This window comes from Corvus brachyrhynchos, unplaced genomic scaffold (assembly GCF_000691975.1).
Source record: "Corvus brachyrhynchos isolate BGI_N302 unplaced genomic scaffold, ASM69197v1 scaffold55, whole genome shotgun sequence".
Classification (NCBI taxonomy): Eukaryota; Metazoa; Chordata; class Aves; order Passeriformes; family Corvidae; genus Corvus; species Corvus brachyrhynchos.
In genome coordinates this window covers 162,708-180,033 of record NW_008238314.1, presented here as the reverse complement: position 1 = coordinate 180,033, position 17,326 = coordinate 162,708, and positions in this window count along the sequence as shown.

Below are 17,326 nucleotides of genomic sequence, written 5' to 3'. Positions count from 1 at the left end.
GCTGGGAGCCCCGCCTTGCCCGGCCAGGTGGCACCTGGCGGTGTGGGCCCTGTCCCCGAGGCTCTGCAGCTGCGCCGGGCTGGTTTAGCACCGCGGAGCCTGCGGGAGCTGGGAGGGCACTGCCTTCCTCCCCTGCCTTGCTTCACGTAAAGCAGGGAGCCACTGCGGTTCTGCAAGGAGCGGGTGGCTGAAGCAGTCAGATTTAGTGACTAAAACCCCACAGTTCTGCCCTAGAGTCTGGGGACAAACTCCTGGATGGGGTTTGCCTGGGGTACAGCCGTGTTGTAATGGAGCAACAGGTATCGGATGGGTTGAGGAGGCGGCAGGAGAGCAGACGGTGACGCTCGTGGCGTGCTGTGATGAAAGCCTAGAGAGGAGGTTTGGTGCTGAGGTGACTGGGAAGGGCTTGAGATGGCCACTGAGGTTGCAGTGTGAAGACATTCCCGACACCAGTGCCTGCTTCCCCTCTTGAGGGGTGCTGTGGGCAAGACTCCAAACCCAGCTCATGGCTCGAGTTGGAAGGGCAGCAGTACCAATATTGGTCATTTCATTCTCGCTGAAACCCTGGCTCTACAAAGCTTCATTCTTATGCACTGCTCGCTCTGTGCAAGGCTTTTTGCAGCTCAACAAGCCTTGCCCAGGTCTGCAATAACTTGTGATGCAGGGAAGGCACCCTAATCTTCATCTGAAAAATTTAAACAAAACACAAACCACCCAGCTTCACCCCTTGGCAGTTCATTTCAGGGGGTAGCTGTTGAAAATGTGTACTTTGCTTTTCATTTTCAATGACCTGGATTTAGCTGTCAGCCCCTGCCTGGGGTTATTCCTGTCCCTGCTAGGCCCAGCCACCCTTCCTAGAGCGAAGGGACCGAGGGCTGTTTGCATTAGGGATGTGTTGCCGGCCAAAACCTTGGGCTGGAGTTTGTTTCCTTTGTGAAGAAACAATGTCTGTGCTGTTGGCGATCCCCATCCCACTGAAAAACCCTCTTCCTACTCCTGCTGTGATGGTGACAGGCTCCAACCTGGGACAAGTCCATGGGAACAGTGGTTGGGAGGGCACTGGCTCAACACTTTCACACTGGAAAAGCAGCATTTGGAGAGAGTGAGGAGCTTTTACCTTGGCTCAGGCCCACAGGCTTTCTTCAAAATATCCCTTTCACATGGAAATTCCTACCAAGTGAAGATTGCTGGCTCTGGCTGGCATGTCAGCCACGGCAAGAGACACAAAGTTTGTGTATCAGTGGAAATACGTGACACAAAGGAAGGGGAAGTGGCTTGTTTTGTGCTGGATACTGTAATTGGCCAGCAGCATGCAGGGAGTCTTTGTGGCAGGGCTGGGAGAAGGGGGAGTGGGTATAGGAAAAGAGAGCTAGATTTATTAACAATAATTCCAAATAATCAGTTTTCTGCTGGAGGCAGCACCACTGATCTCAAATTTCCCTGCCTCAGAGTCACTTCTTGAGTCCCTTGCCTGCTCCACGTAAAGCCCTGGCCAAGAAAGCGCACCTGCATTAACTCTGCTGCACGTAATTTATTGAGCCACTGTTACCACAATGCTTTTTTTGTTCCCTATCACCAGCAAAGCAAAAGTAACTCCTAGCATGGCCATCCTGCACATTGGTTTCTAGTCAGATTGCACTGTGCAAACAAGGCAGGTGCTGCTCTGTGGTCCAGCAGTCTCTGCATTGTGACTGTCTTTGGAGATTGGCCTATGCCAAATTCCCAGATTTTTCTAGGAAATCAAATCATACTTTTGTGAAAGAAAATTAAAGATGGAGAAGCACCACTTGATCTCATCTTTCTTACCCCAAGCCAGACAATCAGGCACTGAGCATCAAAAGCATACTCCAAATTCCCACCTGAGGTGTCTGGTGTCTGCAACATCTCACAGGAACCTTGAAATTTCCTTGGAAAAGACAAGTTATGTCTCAAGGGAAGAAATACAGTCCATGGTGGACCCTCACAATGCACCTGACAGTGTAGAACTACTGCAGCATGAGCAAGGGTGAAACTAAGAGTGATTCACCCCTTCTGAACCTGCTCAGAGATTCTGGGGATCTGGTATCACCAGCTGGACTTTCTCTGTATTTTGTTGTATGGTCACTTCCATCAGGCTATCAGGCTGGAGCTGTTGCAGCAGAGCTTCCTCATCATCTTGCTTGAGAGGCTTTTTGAGAACATCACTTTTCTTAGAAACTTCCAAATGGTTGATTAAAATTTATTCATAAATTAGTGAAGGTGATAAAGAAGTGCAAGGTGATGGACTTGGGCTGTGGGAATTGCAGACATGTGAACCTCAGAGCCCCTTCCAGTGCCTAAAGGGGGCTTATATAAAAAAGGCAGAAAGTGTGTTGGACAAAGGGAAGTGCTTTCAAACTAAAATAAGAGAGATTTAGATGGGATATTAGAAATAAATTCTTGACTGTGATGGGGGTGAGGCCCTGGCACAGGGTGCCCAGAGAAACTGTGCCTGCCCCTGGATCCCTGAGAGTGTCCAAGGCCAGGTTGGATGGGGCATGGAACAGCCTGGGGTAGTGGAAGGTGTCCCTGCTGCCCGTGGCAGGGGTGGGACTGGATGGCCTTTGAGATCCCTTCCAACCCAAACCATTCTATGAAATTATTATAATCCAATTTCATGCACACTTCGACTTCAAATTAAATTATTCTCTCCTTGAAATTTCTATTGTGATTTTTTTTTTTTTTTTTAGTCATTCTGAACAGAAAGAAAAAGACTTATTTTGAAACTTTGGTATTTATTGTATAATTTTCATTTCTTCTTCCTGGAATATAAAGTGAACTTTATGCACATCTCACTTCAATTCTGTGGATATCTGGAAATTTATGGGGAATGAAACAAGAGCTATTGAATTTCAGTGCATTTTAAATATCTGTCAGCATCAGCTGCTGCTCTTTCCTACAGGCCTACGTGGTGCTGTGTCTCCACGGGCAGCTTGCAACAGGAGAATTCACCACACCTGAAACCTTCTTGATAAGAAAAGACAAACGTTAATGGGTTTGGTTCTTTTCCTCTTTTCTGCTTATTCTCTCCTTTTTGTAGCTCTCTGCTGCCCTCACTTTTAGGCAAACATGCCTCACCCTATTTCTGTCACTCACATTTCCTTCCCTCTGTGCTGCTCACCTCCTTGTGAAGCCTTCAATATCTCTTTTGCTGCATCTCACTGTTCATTAGGATATTTAGGCATCTCCCAGCTGCTCCATCTGGGGTTTTTAATTGGAACAAGGATGCCTGAGGGTGAGAAGAGGAAAAGAGAAGATGAGGGAGTGAGTAAGGTGTGGGTAGGGCAGAATACCGATTTTTCACAGCTGGGAGAGGAAGGAGTTTCCCTGCAAGCAAACAAGAGGAAGGGGAAGAGATAGGAGGGAGCCAGGTGAGAGACAGGTGAAAGGAGATTAGGAAACCCTGATTAGTTAATGTTTGTAAGGTGCTGCTGAGATGGCAAAGTCATCTGTATATGCTAATCCACTAATCGGTATTTTGTGGGTAATTAGTCACAGCTGACTTGTCAATAGCAAGGGCTGATGGGAGTGTAATATAAAAATTAGGCACCAGGGAGGGTTAAACTTTTTTCTGGAGCAGAAGGGGATTTTACTTTGAGGCTTACTGGGAATTGTTGGAAGAGTTCCTGTTTGAGTGGAGGGAGACCTTCCCCCAGCAGAAGGACCCCCTGGTTGATCCTGGTGTGTTCCCTGCCCTGGTGCAGAGAAGGTTGGTGAAAGTTCCTCTCGTTTCTGTAATGCTTTACAACACTATCTGATGGAACTGATAAAAATAACAGGGCAAAGAACAGCATTGCAAGAACTCTCAGACAATCCTGTCTTGTGGCACAGGTCTCACTTCAGGTGGTATAAAAATCTCATCCCCCATGGCTTGTGTGAATTGAAGATGGAGATTGGGCAAAAAGCAGCAGGTGGTGAGAACATTTTTGTGTGTTTGTATCCCCCCCCACCACAGCCTGTTTGAGCTGGTATTTCAGGTGTCCAGCTGGGTCTGGTATCCAGAACTGACATGATGACAACAGTGATGGCCAGGGAGAGAGACATTATTGCTAGAAGGAGCCTGTTTGGTCATTTTTGGAACTTGAGTTTGTTTTTGTTGGGATATTGGAGCAAAAATTAAAAGTGTAGCACAATAAGCTGTTGATGATGCTGGATGGAGGGATGAAGTTGCTTCATGGTCATGGTGAAAGTGGTATTCTCTCAGAAGAGAAGACACCTGGCAATCAACTGCCGCAACAGCTTTTGTTCTCCCTCTGGGAGGCTGGTGGTGCTGAGCTAAGGTATTCTGAAATTATTTAGAAATTAATCTTTGTCTTGAAGTCTTAATTCTAGTGTATTCTAAACACAAAATACTGTGCTTTAAAGTGCTCTGAAATGGAGAGATCTGAAGGCATGCTGTGAGAGTTACCTGCCTTGGAGTAATGACAGTAAAGGTGGTGCTTTTGAATGCAATAAAAGTTCTGTCTTTGCTACTTGGTGGCTGCTGAGTTTTCTGCTTTTGTCATAGTGTTGGTGAGTGTGAGGCAGTTTTTGGTTACCTGCTTTCTTTCTTTGGAAATGAATGTTCCTCTGTTTGTGTTAGTGCTTTAACACAGCTGGGGACCCTTCTGTAAAACCTCAATGCTTCATGTCTGGTCTATGATAAGTGTCTTCAAAAAGTTCTGGTGTTCTCTTCGCTCTCCTGCTCCCACACCTTTGTTTATCTACTCTCTGTGTAACTGTAATTACAAGTGGTATCACTCAAGAGCAAATCAGTTTCCTTTTTAAACACAGGCAGGACAGAGAATCACTTCTTGTTTTGAAAGAGAAATCAGAGCTGAAACTTGCATGCTAACAGGGCAGTTAGAAACCGTGCTGACCTTTATCTGCTGCTTTAGTGTTTAAAGCACAGGAATAATGTGCAACTTCAGTGGCAACGAGGTGAAAACAAACCCCAACCCTTGCTCCTGTCTGTGACTTTCTGTTCAGGCTTTCTTCATGCCTGCAATTCCAGTAGCACTGCTTCCTTGTGTGGTTCCAAGGAGATGTGGAAGGAAAGGTGTGTGCTTGGGATATGATGGTGATTGAGGTTCTCCTACTGCCCCCGAATAAAACTTGGTTCTCTGGGGGAAAATCCTAAATATGTCAAAGAAATGATCTGTGGATAACACAGTTTTCAGAAGGGATGGGGCAGAGCTGTTTCAGGGTGCATAAAGGTGAAAGATTGACATAATTTTGAGGGAGTGGAGAGAGAGAGAATGACTATTCCTCTTTGGAAATAATGCAGGACTCCTGCATGATGATGAGAGCAAGGATATTTGGAGCCTCCTCAGCCTCCTTGCCGGGGAACAGCACAGCCTCCTCAGGTCTCTGTGTCCACTGGCAAAGGGCACGTGAGGAGTCCCAAAAGCCTGAGATACCCTGTTATGCCAGAAAGGCCTTCCCCTGCTGCAGCTCCTGCTTGGCAAATAAACAGCACTGCAGAGAAACACTCACTGGTGTCCTGCTAATTTTCTGAGTTAGGCACTGCAGAAGGGAACCCTCAGCTGGCAGTCTGGCAAATAAACATCAGCTGAAGGATCTTCATTTCATTTGTTTGGGAAATAAAACTGGGAGGTGTCCAGTGGGTTTCTCTGTCTGTGGTGCTGTGGAAATGCTCATGGATGGTTTTGTCCTCTTGAAGTGCTGGTGTTGTAAAATGCAACATAAAATATTCTTCTGCTATACAGTGATACAAGGCTCTGTGGGTTTAGCAGTAGTGTTTTGAGCTTTATTTTTTCCAAGGAAAAAAAAATTATAAGATGCCTGTTCTAGCTGGTATTGTTGGGAAGGTCACTGGGTTAACTCTTGTTTCTATGGCTAGTATCCAAGCCTGAGAGAGTAATTTTCAATTTTCAAAAATGTTTTTGTCTTTGGAAGCCACTATTTCCTTTTCCTTCCATACCAAAGGCAATATAGGGCAAGGACAAAACCGAGCATGCTGGGCTGGTGGCAAACAGGGAGCGTTTGGACACAGATGCCCAAACATGAATGTTAAGGTGAGTTGGGGTGCAGGAACTTAACCTAAGCAATCTATCTGAGAAACCTTTGGGATGGGCTGGCTGCTGGAAAAAATGAGTTGCTGCAGGTAGATTTTGTAGTGGCACCTCTGGTGTCACAGGGATCTGCCTCACAAGTTGCCTGCCCTACATACTCTGACCTATATAGGAAAAGCTGAACCAGGTTGTACACAGAACATGCTTTTCCCTATCATGTGGGAAAACAGATTCTTCTCCAAGTTCTGTTTGTCTGGAAAACCTCAACTGTTTGTGTTCTGTTTGCCAGTTGCTTCTGTGGTTTCCTGGAGCTGAAGTCAACCTGACTCCTGACCTTCAGCAGATCCTTTAGGACTTTCCTAGGAGGGATTTAACTGAGATAGTTTAAGATCACGTGTTTACAAACATGTGCTGACAAACGTGCAATTTATTCTCACTGACCATCCCCCCTATCCCTTCTCCCACTCTTTTATGTGAAAGCAAAACACTGCTAAAATAGCAAAATCTGTAGAGTTTGACTTGGAAGGTGGTTTGAATGCTGTGCTTGGGAAAAACACCTTTAGACTTGTGTTTTTCCTGACATCTTCTGGAAAATTATTCTTACCTCAAAATATATATTTATTGATAGAAATACTCTTCCTGATTAATTTCTAAACTGGAAATAAATGTCACCAGAGTTTCTGTACATCAAAGTATTCACACAGGCATTTTAACTGTTGCTTTACATACTTGTGGTATTTTGGGGGAAATACTGTTTTAATTGAGTATGGATTTGAGTTTTTTTTCTTTTGGGGAGGGCTGTTTTGCAGGAATACTTCAGGATTTTTTTTCTTTTAACCTTTTTTATATTTAGTTACATAAAAATGGAGGGGGCATATAATAAAGCAGAAGGGGCAAATCTACGGACTTGTTCCTATTCTTACAGATTCTTCTCTAGGTTTAAAAAAACAGTTATTGAATCTCCTCTTGGGTCTGTAGGTTCTTTCTTCAGGTTTCTTCTTGTCTTATTCCACTGAGGGAGGAAGGGAGCAGAATCATTTTGGTTTTAGTGGAAAGATAACAGTTTCGGGACCAAAAAAATGGACCTCAGTAATCTGCTTTTTTTCCCCCCCTCTCCAATATTTCACAGGGAAATATCCCTGTAATGCATTTTTCTCAGAAAAAATTAATTTAAACCTAAGTCGAACTTCTTTTGTAGCATCTGTAAGTGATCCAAGGAGCTGATCATTGTCTGTCTGCACTGCCAACAATCTTGGTCAGCCCAGACCTGCAGTTTCACTTATTTCAGGTTATTTGCATGGTCTGCCTTATAACTCATTCTATTTCAATTACACAGGACAGCGAAAAATTAAAGTCTCTCAGCCCAGTCAGGCCGGTGCAGAATAAGTAAAAGAATAAAAAAATTGCTGCCTGTGAAACTTAGTTTAATTTTTTTCAGCTTAATTTTTTTTGCAGTGAATTTCATGTACTTTTTCTGGATTCAGCGTTAGTAGCAAGGTCTGAAGCTGGCCTCTACTCAGGCTTTAAGGATGATGCAGCCTCAAGCCTCTTTCAAAAATCTGTTGCAGTGTTAGGGCTGTTTGATTTTGCAGTAGTAACTTTTTTTTTTAATTTGATATATGTAGGTGGATTTCTGGGACCAACAAACCAAGCTAAGAGAAAAATGTCTAGGCAAATTTCAGGAACTCAGAATATATTTTAACAGCTCATGGATATGAATGTTCAGCTGCTCATCAGTAATTTTGCGTGACTTAGGACACATAATTGCTTTAAGTCTTTGCTTCTCTGGGCAACTCTTTCCTAAAGCACCCCTGATGTGCCACCTTGTAGGTTTGTCTGCTTTTTCATTCTGGCTGTATTACAAGGATATCTTCTGTGTAATTTGCTGTCTGCTCTAATCTTCAAACACCATCAGTGTAGTAGGGCACAAAAGGAAATTCTACCTCATCTTCAGTTTCATAATGATTAAGCTTTTTGACCTTCCTGATATCTAACTTCTGTCTTTTCCCTTGGATTTCTTCAGTGAAATAGTGAAAAGTGAATAGTGAAAGCTGTTTTCTTCTGGGAGAGAATAGGGAGGGAAGGCAATCTTGGAATTAAGACCAAGCCCCCCCCACCCCCCCCCATCTAAACCTGTGTATTAAATGCTAAAACAGAAACGAATTAATTGCTTTAAGATAAAATTGGTTTTTGACCGAAGACATGTTTATCATACACTCCTTAAGTCACCAGAGCACCATTTATTGATGGGAAGTGATGAAAGACAAGGTTAGTCAGTGCAGACTTCATCATGAAATTGCAATTTTATTAATGGATGCAGAACCTTATTATTGTTTTCCAGAATATGAAAAAGAGGCAGGGTGTCTGTGGCTGTGAGTGATGGATAGGTCACTAAGCTTTCATATAATTTGCTTAAATTCAGTTGGTTTTGTACAGTAAACATCAGTGTTTAAAGGTATGTGAGCCTCTGAGCTTGGAACTTGGAGGACAATAATACACTTATTAGCAATTTCTCTTTGGGAAAGGCCAAAAAAAAAAGTGTATTGAGAATTGCATGAAAATGCCAGGAACTTGAAAAAACATAGGCATTTTGTGGCTTTTGAGCTACAAGATAACATCATCTCTTAAGCCTTAAGTCCCAAAGCATAATATTAAAAAAGGGGATTTGCCTAATGGGAATTAAAAAAAAAAAAAAAAAAATATTCGTGCTCTGTCACAGATTGGACCAGAAGCAAATGCTGAAGAAGGTGCTCATCATTATTCTCTCTTCTAAAAGAAGAGAAAATTGAGGGACAGCAGCCTTGATCTCATTGAGAAGAAGATTGAAATGAAAGACAAGGTTGGTTGTTCTCGCTTCAGAAGGGTCTGAAAGCTAAATTGCAAAATCAATTTACTGTGGTTACTGTAACAATTAAACTGACGGGATGAAAAGATGGAGGAGGAGGATGGATCAGAGAATCCACCCCCACGAAATATCTGCGTGTGCAGGTGGCAAGTGTTGGCGCTGCCGGGGGGGGCCCTGCCATGACTGCCTTTCCTCTAATGTGACAGGCGGCCGTCTCCTCCCCTTTTCCCTTCTCCTCCCAAGGTTTTTGCTGCTTTCCCTGTTCAGATTTCCCTCCTGTGACGATTTTTGTGGGGTTTTAACCCCCTAGTTCTGGTTTTTTTGGGTGTCCCTCAAACAGGCAGCTATCTCCTCCCCAGGTCCGTGCTGGTTTATCTACTCAGCTTCCCCTCCTGTGGCAATTTTTGGGGGTTTTCAACCCTAATTCTGGGGGTTTTTTTTGGTGTCCCTCAAACAGTCAGCCATCTCCTTCCGAGGTCTGTGTTGGTTTTTCTGCTCAGCTTCCCATTCTGTGGCAATTTTGGTGACTTTCCCACCCCCTAGTTCTGTTTTTTTTGGGTGTCCCTCAGACGGGTGGCCATCTACTCCCTTTCCCCCATCTCCTCCGAAGGTCTGTGCTGGTTTCCCTGCTCGGAACAGCCCTTGTGGGGTTTTTCACCCCTTAGTCCTGTTGGTTTGGGGTGTTCCTCAGCCCCGCTGCCATCCTGCTGGTGCTCGCAGGGCGCACGGAGCCCTCAGCTGCCCGCCAGCCCTGGCGGAGCGCCGCAGCCGCCTGCTCTCCCGTTTATATTAATTGAACATGCTGTATTCTGCCTCCGCTGCTGATTACCCTCATTTATTTCGGCTCCTAAAGACCCGAGGATTTCTGTTGCTTTGCCCTCCCTGCATTGTTTTACTCATTTGGCTCCAATTAGCCTCGGCTAATGAAAATACATTACACCGAACCTCTTGTTACCCCGTTGCCGTTTCTAATGACATAATTTGTGAGTTTTGAGCCTTTTCAAGTAGAGACATTAGGAATTGCATTATAGTTTCTTCGGTGGAGTGGAGAAATATTAATTGCAGGCATCTGGGCTCCTTCCTTTAAAGAAGACTGGTGATTTTTACTTAACTAATAAATGTTGACATAATCAGGGAGCTATCAGCACCATATGTTGGCCTTTTGTGAGATGCAGATCTTATCCCTGCCCGGCTGGGTAAGGAAATGCTTCAGTGTTAGCACCATGTCTTGGTATATTTTTAAAGCATCACTCAGCACAGGCAGATTGCTGTGAGAGAAGAGATGAAACCTATTTTTAAAGAACAGGTGGGCCATTTCCCCAGCCATCCAGGTGAGGTTATCTTTAATGATAAACAGATGCCAAAAGCTGCGTGTGCTACCGTGCTTATCTCGCGTGGTATTTGCAAAGCCCCTTTTTGTTAGCAGAGCTTTGCCCTGGGGACTCTGAGGGAGGGGTGGAAGGGAGCCCGATTGAGCAGTCAGCCGTCTGCTCGTGTGGGGTGCGCTCATCTCCTCTCCCTCCCTTCTCCTTTTGGGGACGTCGTGTGCAAACACCGGGCCCTGAGGATGCTGCTGCAATTAATGAGATTTGAGGGTTAAAGCTGAAGGAGAGGTGTGCTCCTGCCCTTCACGGAGGGATAGATGTGACTCTCCTGCCTCACCATGCTACGGAATTAATTCAGGAAAAAAATTGTATGAAGACTGAAAAGAAAAAAATTCATGGATGCGTGCTGCCAAAAAGCAACAATAACACTTCATTGTGTCTAGTCCAAGCTGGGTTTTGACACAGCACACTTTAGCCCTGAAATCTGTGCACATCCTCCCTCCTTTTCCTTTGTTACCTGTCGACTAACTTTGTCTCAACAAGGAAGCTTCCCTCCATCTGCCTCTTTTATTTGGAAGAGTTTCTTTGGCCTGGACTCCTCTCAATTATTCTGAAAACTTTTCATGGCCTTGTTTCTGAGAGAAAGTGGGATGTGATCTGGGGGCAGCTGGGTGGATAAGGCTGCCATACCTCAGGGATGTTTTTCCACCATCAGTCTTCAAAACGTGTAGAAAAAGAGGTTGTTTAGTGCATAAGTAGCTGTTAAAAAGGAAGGGGGAAGGTATGGGGAGGCATTATAAACTGTGGCATGATTTGAGTGGCTGCCTGGTAGCATTCCACATAGACCTCTTTGTCTGAGGCAGCAGTTGGCTGCCTGACAAGGACTGGGAGGATCAATTCTTCTCCATTAATCACTCTCTCCTCAGCATCGGTGCTGCAGGGGATTGGGCCTCTACTGCCAGCGAGAAGGATCGGTTTCCCCCAGCAAGAGGTGTTCCATTTCCCCATTAATGGGGTCAATCAGGCCTCCCCAGCCTCATGGCCATGGGGAAGTTGTGTGGGGTGGCAGTGGCTGGCTGGGTCTCCTCCAGATGGACATGGGCTCAATGGCAGCACCTTGTCCTTACCCCGAGGAGCTGCAGCTGGCACAGCTTCCAGGGGGGACAAGGACTTTTGGGAAGGACAAGTGCTCCTGCTGGAGCAACATCCAGATTCATGAAGTTTCACCTTGCTGTCACCACTCTTGGTTTCAGATGTTTATGTTCTCTTGCTGAATTTTTCACCATAGGTTTTATGGAACAGAGAAGCCCAATACTTTGCTCCTGAGTCCCTTTCAATCCCTGTGCATGCTCAGAAGAGGTGAGATGGGCTGCTGCTATATTTATCCTTCTTTTGGTTTGGCACCAGCAAATGCGAGAACTATTTAGGATACCCATTATCACGTTGCACTCCAAAAGCAGCACACAAAATGTGTTTATTTGATTTGTTGCTTAATATTCTTTATTTCTTGCCTGGAGGCAACATGGAAGTTGGTATGTCAAGAAGACAAGCTGAGAAGAACTTTTTTTGTTTATATATTTAATAAAATGGTGCCCCCTCCAGTAGCTTGTCCCATTTTAGCATTAATTGCGGGTATTTACTCCGCACACATCAGCAACCCGGGCAGATGCAAGCCTGTGCTGTCCATGGAGGTAACAAAATGTTTTTCAGCAAATGAAAAATAAGGGCTAGAGTTAGGACTGTTTCCTAACCAGCCATGTGGCACATTCCACTTCCCAAAAAGAAGTGCCAGAAGTGCCAGAGAGAGTTGTGAGACATAAAAGCACATTTTTATCTCAAGAAGCTTTTAGGAGGAAGAGCCTTGCTCTAATGGGTAAACTTGTGTTTTCCTGAGGGTGAGAGGACAGAGAGGCATTGCTCACCTCTTCTGCACTGATTGTTTGAAGAAGAATAATAGTAAATTTTGTTGTCTTTTGTGATTGGGGTTGTCCCTGGCCGAGGTGGGTTAGAGTCTCGTAGCAGGGGTCCTGGTGGCCTGTGTGGAAGGTGGGGATGTGCTGGGGTGGGTCTCAGTGGCAGCTCTGGCTTTGGAGCTGGGGGTACTTTTTGCTTTGCTGGCTCTGCTGGTGGATTTGCAGAGAAGGGAGAGGCTGGAGCCATGCAAGGAAGAAAAGGAGAAGGTGGCTGAGGTGCCACAGGAGGAGATTTGGCACGTGGAGGGGGCAGGGAGCCAGAAGGACTTGTTCTCCTCTGCTGGCAGGGTGACTCTGAGCATGTGAAGCGAGGAAAATCTGCTTGAAAAATGAATTTTTAGATGAGAAGTGTCATTTATGTAGGAAAGCAGAATGTGACTGCTCTTCTCTATTAAGGTGTGGCACACAGATATACAAACACTCTTTGGGGTGTCCAGAGCACCATGACCCAGTTTCTTCTTTGTTTCCTTCCCTGCTCCTTTTTTTTTTTTTAAATTTTGGAGACACAGTGCTAGAATACACGATGAGAACAGAAATTGTTGGGCAGTCTTCAGTTAAGAAGACTTTTATCCTTTAAATAAATCCACCCTACAGAGAGGAAAGCTAAATGGGGGAAGAGGAAAAGAGCTCCTGAGAGGACAGGCTTATTGATCCCATAATGAATAGTCTTGTGTTAATCTTGCTGAGACAGTGTCTCAAGACTTATGGCGTTTGGCTGGACGTAAAAGACGTGTGTGTGTGTAAATTCATGTTTTCATGAAGTGTTCCAGCCATGTTTTGATGTGCTGGCTGAAATATTATGGCCAGGCTAAATCAAAGCTGGCTGCTTTGGTTTGCCTGCTCAAATCCTGCCTCCACCTGTCTTTGTGGACAGCAGGAGATTCTTGTGAAGGATGTGTGATTCTCCCTAACAACAGGAGGGTGTGGGCCATGGTTGTAACTGTGTCTGAATAAGATGGCTGAAGAGACATTTTTAGACATTTAACCAGAATAAAAGGCTCAGCCAGCTATAGAAGCTCTCACTGGTGTACCCTGGAGCCCACTTTTTGGTGACAAGCCTGTGTGTGCATCTGGGCCAAGACCTGATGTCTGTGCAATGTCCCACATGACAGCTGCTGATTCCAGCCACGAAGCTAAGATTGTGTCCTCTCTGCTCTTTTATTAAGAATGTTGGCAAAATCTTGCCTTTATTAATTAACTAAACCCACAGCCACTGTAACTGGTGGTAAATCCAATAATTTTGTGGAGTTGATTTGTTTATTAGAGGTTAAAATCTGGCCTGTTGGCCTTTTTTTGAATGGGGATTGAGTAATATCACCAACAAGTTTAAGTGCAAATGTCCTGGGGTCATCTCCTTGTTTAGATGTTGCATTACCCCTCCCTATTTTTAATTGAGGTTGGCTCTGTCTGGGCCCACTTTACATTCTTCAGTGTACGAATGGAAAAGTTTTGAAGAGTTTATTTTTCAGTGGTTCAGTGTCACTGTTCTTGCTGGATTGATAATCTTAATGGGTTATGTTTGGAATGGTTCCAAATTCTAATTTTGGAAATTGAATTGTTTTAGTGATTAAACAAAGTAACTGAGGGCATCGCCCTATTAAATAAGATATTTCATGCATATGATTAATTGTAATCTCAATGTAAATCGTTTTGTTTTAGAGATTAATGTTGATTCTTTGCTTCAAATTTACTGTCCATTTGTTTTCTTAATTAAAATTAAAGGTAGAAGACAGATAGCAGAAGAACCTCTTCAGGATGTTGATGTTCACTTTGTTAAATAGAACATTTTTCATTAGGAGGCTCAGAAGTAATAGGCTTGGTATAACTATATTAACCCTCAGACAATAGTGGATAGATTGTATGGGTTTTCTATTGCTGGCTAAGCTTGTCATGCTTTACATCACTTAAAAAATATTGGTAGCTGATCTTCTGGCTTGAATGCAGTCTCTTTCAAAATTAAAAAGGTAGCCTTTGAAAAATAGCTTCCTGCTTTTTAGAGAGGAAATTTCTCCACCACGTTACTTGAAGAGAGTGTCTTTAAAAGTATATCATGTTCCCAAGTCAAAACAAGAGTGTGTGGGGGTAGAGGGAATGTCTCCTGTTCCCCATCACACAGGGCATCTATACCTGGTCCTGGTCCAAATGGATCCAGCATCATATCAAGTTTTATAAATGGTTATATTTTCGTTCTTCAGCTGTTAAACTAAATCCAGTGGAGTGTGTTAATGCACTGTGTTATCTCTGGATATGAAAGCCAGAAACAGTACAAGGGCAGCATTCACACAACACTTGTACTTCCAATATACACTGAGCAAAATGTACATGAAATACTTTATAACACATAGAGAAGCCATAGAAAGGATTTGTTGTGCTCATGCAGTGAAAATGTAGAAAGGCAACAACACTAAAAGCTTTTTAGTGCAAGGATGTTGGGCTTTGGGGGAAAATGCATTTCACTGATAAATCTCCAAAGCTGCTTTGTACTAATGGGGTTTGTTATGATACAACATGATGATCTTAATTCATCTTAATAAGAATGCAAATTATTGCCACAGCAAAGCAGTATTGAAAATCATTGGAGATCAAATAATGACAGCCAATTCCCCTACTTCACCACTCTGGTGCCTAATTGTGGTTTGCAGCAGCAGCATCCTGTGCTTGGTTTCTAGGAGATCTTGAGATAAGATTGATCAAACTACAAAGGCAGAGGAAACTTGAAAAGAAGTTGTGCACTTGAGAGCAATCAAGTACACTGAAGTCATCTGTGATGGATGTCTGACTGATCTGATCCTTGGCTGCTGCTTGTTTTCCTGTGCTGTTCCTTCCCAAGATGTGTTTTGTATGGCTTTTGATGCAAATGAAAGCTTCTTTGCCCTTTAGTGTGTAGACCACCTTTCCTGTAGCAAGGTAGAAATCATCTGGCTCATGTCTTCAGCCTCTTTCAGGGAGCCAAAGTCCTTCGGATCCTCTCTTTGCATAACTACTCGTGATCAGATGATATCCAGCCATTTTCAGTTGCAAGCTTTTTCCCTACAAAATGGAAAATTCATTCAATGTGAAGACTATGGTTACCATTTTAATAACAACCATTTAAAATGTAACATCTATTAAACTGTGAATGGTTCAAAACTCGGTTCTGATGCATTCCTGACATCGCTCGTGCAGTGAGCGCTGTTAAACACGCTGAGAACATCAACTCAAGCTACTATTTCTTAGTGTACTCTCCTATGAAAACTGATTTAAGCCAAAGTTAATATAGGGAGATCCTTCATCAGTTTAATTTTCCAAAGGGTTTGTTTGTTTAAAATTTAAGGGGCATTTTCGGAAATCCTCCTGTAATGTTTGTTGGACATGCAGTGTATCAGCAAAACACATCAGTGAGACACAAGATTAAAGGCAGCTTCCGTTGTCTCAAAATGTGCTTCCTCACATGGCCTGTAGGGCCAGCTTGTTCTCAAGATCTGTTACTGGTTGTAGTTTACCTCCCAACACTGTTTAAAATTTCCTTCTTTTCCGGATGTGCGCATCCTTTCGTTGTGAGGCAAGCAGGGTTTGGGCTCTGGCCCTGACTGCTCTGGGTCCCCATCAGTTGTGCAACCACAGCTGGGTTGGAGAGGGCAGTTCAATGTTCCCTCTCTGCTATTGGTTTCCCAGAGAAGTCAGAGATAATGATAGAGGATTGCTGCCCTAATTTAGGTTTTTTTGGAGCCAACCTACCACTTTGTAGCCACTACAGACAGTGCTGTGTGCTCCTACTGATCTTAGCAGCGTGCAATTCCCTAATTATCCCCTAGCAATGGAGAACTTCCCATGGAGATCAAGGAGGCACTGAAGGACTGCAGAGAGGTACCTGTCTATCTATCCTTTCAAAGAGCTTCTAAGGGAGGGAAAGGAAGCCCTTGGGCTGCTCTCCCATTAGTTACCCCAGGAGGATGGGGACACTTCCCCTTTTGGTGAAGCCTTTACACAAGGGAGTAAATGCATCATCTTCTCCTTAGGAACAAGGTCTTGCTTTCCTTTGCTTCCTCTTGTAATATGTGAACCAATTTGTTCCTGATGCATTTTGTCCCTTTCTAGTTAGCTTTGTGTCTTGTCTTTAATGCACTGTGATTAATGTTGGTTCTTTTGTATTCCTCAGTCATGTAAACTTGTTTTTGACATATGATTTATGTTTCTTTCTGTTTTCAAGTGCCTCTTTCTGGCACAGCCGTGATGGTCTTGCTATGCATTCTGTTCCTCTCTATCAGAAGAAAAGCTGTTTTGCTTAAAATAATTATGTATGTATATACACATGCTTTTTTTTTTTTTGACTGCTTTAATCCACAGTGTTATTTATTACTCCCATATGTCAAATTCTCAATTGCTTCTCTTCTATTCTCCTGTTAGTCAGGACTGGAGCAGAAATAACTCCCCTCTAGTACCTTCTCTAAATTTTTTTTTTGTTGTTTTTTTGGTAGCTGGTGGTGGTTAGGGGAGGTTATGCACAGATTATCCTGTTGAATTCCAAGTGGTCAGTGTGGGTCTCTGCTGCTTTTTCAACATCCCTAGATGAACTTATCTTCCCTATGCATCAGTGGCTTCTTTTCTGGGGGGCTTTTCACCTAGCAGTAGCAAAATGTCTAAAATGACATCACCCTTGGGGTCTTTTTTTCCTTTTTTTGGTCTATTTTTCTTTATTTCACATTGAATTACTCTTGAAATTTAATTCAATAAATTGCGCTTTCTTCCTACAGAGTGAGTGGTGCTCAGCTGTGCAGAGTTTGCCCAGGAAAATCTCCTCTAGTGCTGGTTCAAGTATGAGAGCTCCTATTTGTTCCTCCTCCTCTCCCCTGCTCCGAGGGTTGCTGTATAGATATCTGAGCGAGTTTCCCGAAGTGTCAGGCTGCTGCCGCCTCTGATAGACTCTCTTACAGCTCCTTATCACTTCCCAGATTTCAGCCCTCTGGGCCAGATCGTTGCTTTTAGAACGCGCGCATTTTGTTATCCTCCGCTATTCGATCTGCCTTCAGATCTCTCCCACTTGATAGGCAAGCTGATACTTTCCCCCCTGCTCTTCTTATCTCTGCTCTCACTTCATAGTGGGATAACATCCCCTAGTTGGAGGAGCCAGAGATGCCTTGCTGGTGCCATCTGCACAGCTACAGAGAGGCA